The sequence below is a fragment of the Ornithodoros turicata genome, chromosome 1 (assembly GCF_037126465.1).
Source record: "Ornithodoros turicata isolate Travis chromosome 1, ASM3712646v1, whole genome shotgun sequence".
Taxonomy (NCBI): domain Eukaryota; kingdom Metazoa; phylum Arthropoda; class Arachnida; order Ixodida; family Argasidae; genus Ornithodoros; species Ornithodoros turicata.
In genome coordinates this window covers 65,511,281-65,515,898 of record NC_088201.1, presented here as the reverse complement: position 1 = coordinate 65,515,898, position 4,618 = coordinate 65,511,281, and positions in this window count along the sequence as shown.

The following is a 4,618-nucleotide window of genomic DNA, read 5'->3' as shown; positions in this document are numbered from 1 at the left end:
GTGTTGCGGCTCTTCCGGCGAGCTGACCCCAAAGCATCCGAAGAGAAGAATGTTCAGCGACTGATGAGGAGCGTAAAAGAAGAAATTTTTCGCGCCCTGTCCCGGCATCCACCCGCCACGACCGACGCTTTTCTGGACGAAGCCGTCCGCATTGAGAGGACCCTGCTCTCTCGCGCTACCGTCGACCAACGACACCAGGGCTACGAGGCTTTCTCCACGACCGCTGGCCTCGACGTCGGATCGCTCAGACAGCTGATTCGAGAGGTGGTACGCGAAGAAGTACGAGCTCTCCTCTGTCCTGAGAAGGCTCAAGACCCTTTCTCTTCGATCGGTGCGATCATCAAGGACGAGGTTCAGCAGGCAATCCAGACATCGTCAACCGCTAACCCCGGCGCCGAACTGCCGAGACCAACCTACGCCGCCGCTCTGAGACAGGTGCCACCTACTCGTCCGTCGTACTACGGAAACCGTTGGACGCCTCCTCGGCCTGTCCAACCTACTCCGAGCGTCCCGCCACACTCTCAGCCGTTTCGCAAAACGGACGTTTGGCGGACTCCCGACTTCAGACCGCTCTGCTACCACTGCGGAGAGGCCAACCACGTCTATCGCCGATGTCCCTACCGACGCCTTGGCCTTCCCGGTTTTTCACCCGACGCCCCCCGCCCCCACCGCGGTAGTCGCCCCGCCGCAATTGAAGACTATCTACGGCAGCAGAATGCTTCTGCTGGCTCGCGACGCGACCTGTCCCCGAGCGTCCCCCACCGCAGCAGGTCGCCAGGAAGAGCACGTTCACCGTCACCGGCAAGACGACCTGTGTGGCGCAGCCCTAACCGGGAAAACTGAAGACTGCAGCTTCGGGAGGTGAAGCTGCGGACCGACGACAAGTTGCAATTCCTCCAACTCGACGAACAGCAACGCAGCAACAACACGACGCTCGAAAAATTACCAACAACCTGAAAATACTCATCGACGGCCATGAGATGATTGCGTTAATCGATACCGGAGCCGACGACTCTGTTATAAGTGGTAGGTTGGCTAAGAAGCTTCGCAAGGTGCAAACGAAGTAGGATGAGCCTGACATCGGCACTGCTGGTAGACACGTCGTAGCACCGGCTGGCCGATGCACAGCAGTCATACAAGTGCGTGACATCCAGTACGTCGTCAGCTTTGTCGTCTTGCCGAACTGCCCACGGGATGTCATACTCGGAATGGACTTTCTAGTCGAAAACGAAGCAATCATCAACTTCACAAATGGAGTTATCTCTTTTAAAACGCCGGAAACAGCAGAAGACAAGTGGTGGGCACGAATAACCCCGGAGAAACGCGCAAACACGGACGTAACCGCCGTGACGACTCAGCACGTCAACCTGCCTCCCTTGTCGTCAGTCCTTGTGACCGCTACGTGCGACAGAGCACCGACTGGCTGTTTGTTGGCTGAAGGCAACACGCAACTTCTCCTCGAACCAGGAATTGGGATAGCAAGAGGAATTGTGCCCGTAAGAAACGGAATATTCGAACTCCTGGTCACAAATTTTTGCCCGGAGCCACAACACCTGGCGAACGGCACGAAGATAGCCGTCATCGTAGACCAATACTCCACCACGGATGTTTGCCTGATGGACACTGCTCGCATCGCGGTCACCACGGAACACGAGGCGGGACATTTCGACGTAAACCCTCAACTCAATACAACTCAAAAGCAAACCCTTCTCCAGATGCTCAACGATTTCAGTGACTGCTTCGCTGCATCGTCGAAAGTAAGACAAACGCCCATTGCGAAGCACCGGATCATCGTCGACGAAAAGGCCCGTCCAATTCACCGCATGCCGTACCGGGTCTCCTGCAAAGAGCGGGAAACGAACCGAACGCAAGTACAAGAGATGCTATGAGATGACATTATCCAGCCGTCGACCAGTCCGTGGGCATCGCCGGTGGTACTAGTGAAGAAGAAGGGCGGAACACTCAGGTTCTGCGTCGACTACCGGAAACTCAATGAGTTAATGAAGAAGGACGTCTACCCGTTACCGCGCATCGACGACACGCTCGATCGCCTTCAAAACGCAAAATTTTTCTCTTCCATGGACCTCAAGACAGGGTACTGGCAAATTGAAGTCGACGAACGGGACCGTGAGAAGACTGCCTTCGTAACTCCGGATGGACTTTTCGAATTCAAGGTTATGCCTTTCGGCCTTTGCACAGCACCAGCGACGTTCCAGCGTGTTATGGATACAGTTCTCGCGGGGTTGCAGTGGCAAACCTGCCTGGTGTACCTCGACGATGTTGTCGTCTTCGCAAGAACATTCGAAGAACATGTTGAAGGGCTAAAGCAAGTCCTCGAGGCTATCAGAACTGCAGCGCTGACGTTGAAGCCGCAGAAGTGTCGATTCGGCTACGAGGAACTCAGATTTCTCGGCCATCTCGTGAGCAGCGACGGCGTACGCCCCGACCCCGAGAAGACGGCGGCCATCGCAAATTACCCTGTTCCTTCAAACGTGAAAGACGTTCGAAGCTTTCTTAGCCTTTGCGCCTACTACCGACGGTTCATTCCGAACTTTTCAAGAATGGCGTCACCCCTGAATGCTCTCACGAAGGACGGATCCACGTTTATCTGGAGTGAAGCCCAGCAACAGGCGTTTGATGAATTGAAGGCGCGTCTGCAGACCGCACCCGTGCTTGTCCACTTCGATCCAAACGCCGAAACAGAAACACACACCGACGCAAGCAACGATGGTCTAGGAGCCGTGCTCGTTCAACTGCACGACGGCGTCGAACGTGTCATCGCTTACGCAAGCTGAACGCTTACCAAGGCAGAGAAGAACTATTCGACGACCGAAAAAGAGTGCCTTACACTCATATGGGCCATCACAAAGTTGCGCCCCTACCTGTACGGACGGCCGTTCAAGGTGGTAACAGACCACCATTCTCTGTGCTGGCTGGCTGGTTTAAGGGACCCCTCAGGACGCCTAGCGAGATGGAGCCTCCGATTACAGGAGTATGACGTATAACTGTCACTTACAAGTCAGGAAGAAAACACAACGACGCCGACTGCTTGTCCCGAGCACCACTCCAGCGACAGGACAACAGCCTCGAGGACGACGACGCCTTTCTCGGTCTAATGAGTGCGACTACCATGTCTACCAAGCAGTACAACGACCCCGAATTGAAGACACTCGTCGACTATCTGCAGGGCCGCGCCGACAATGTTCCTCCCATCTTCAGAAGATCACTCCCAAGTTTTTCCCTACGTAATGGTGTCCTCTACAAAGAAAATTACGCACCACAAGGCGCTACGTGGCTTCTCGTTGTGCCTGGGGACATGCGCATCGAAATTCTTGAATCCTGCCACGACGAACAGTCATGGGATACAGCCGGACACTGGCCCGTATAAGGGAAAAGTACTACTGGCCAAAACTGGCCAAGACCGTACACCACTACGTAAGGACGTGTCGGGAATGCCAACGACGAAAAACGCCGCGGGTACGACCTTTTGGGTACCTTCAGCCAATCGCACCGCCGTCGGCGCCGTTCGTCTTCGTCGGCCGTCTCCGTCGGCCCTTCCCACGTTCGTCTTCCGGAAATCGTTGGATAATCGTCGCCACCGACTACCTGATACGTTATGCTGAGACTAAGGCACTTCCACAGGGCACAGCAACAGAAGTGGCGAAGTTCTCGAGAATCGAGAATATCGAGAATATCGTACTACGGCACGGAGCTCCGACCGCCTTAATCACCGATTGGGCAACGGCATTTACAAGCAGGCTAACACAAGAAATCCTTCGACTCAGCCACACCGCTCACCGGAGGACAACGGCGTACCATCCCCAGACGAACGGGCTCACCGAACGCCTAAACAAAACCCTTGCCGACATGATTTCGATGTACGTCGACGTCGAGCACAAGACATGGGACGAAATACTGCCTAACGTCACGTTCGCCTATAACACGGCTGTCCAGGAAACAACGGGATTCACACCGTTCCGCCTTGCACACGACCATGACGCATCGACGATGCTGGACGCGATGCTGCCTCACGAACCCAGTGATGTGGAAAACGACGCTCTGGACTTCACACAGCGAGCAGAAGAAGCCCGCCAGCTGGCCAGACTACGCATTGGTCAACAACAACGCGTTGATGAAAGAAGATACAATTTGCGCCGACGAGACGTACGCTTCAGTCCAGTCGACTTGGTATGGGTTTGGACGCCGATTCGACGACGAGGCCTGAGCGAGAAGCTACTGAAGCGGTACTTCGGTCCCTACAAAGTACTTCGACGCATTGGAGACCTGGATTACGAAGTGGTACCTGAGGGCAGCGTTCCCTCTCGACGACCCCCGAGGACTGAAATAGTTCACGTCGTTCGACTCAAGCCGTACTACAGCAGGTAGCGCTGAAGACTGGCTGGAAGGAGACAATATGAAAAAAAAAAGAAGGAGAAGAAACGGCATCGAGACGATGCCACGTCTACGGAGGGGGCAATGCCACGAATCATCCTCGCGAAACTTCCAGGGCAGGCACGAAACGGTACATCTCATCCCGGCGCATGCTGAAGAAGAAGCAAGAAGCTTCCAGACACATCGCCTGCTCTCTGGCAAACGCACGTGCTGTTTCTAGACTTTT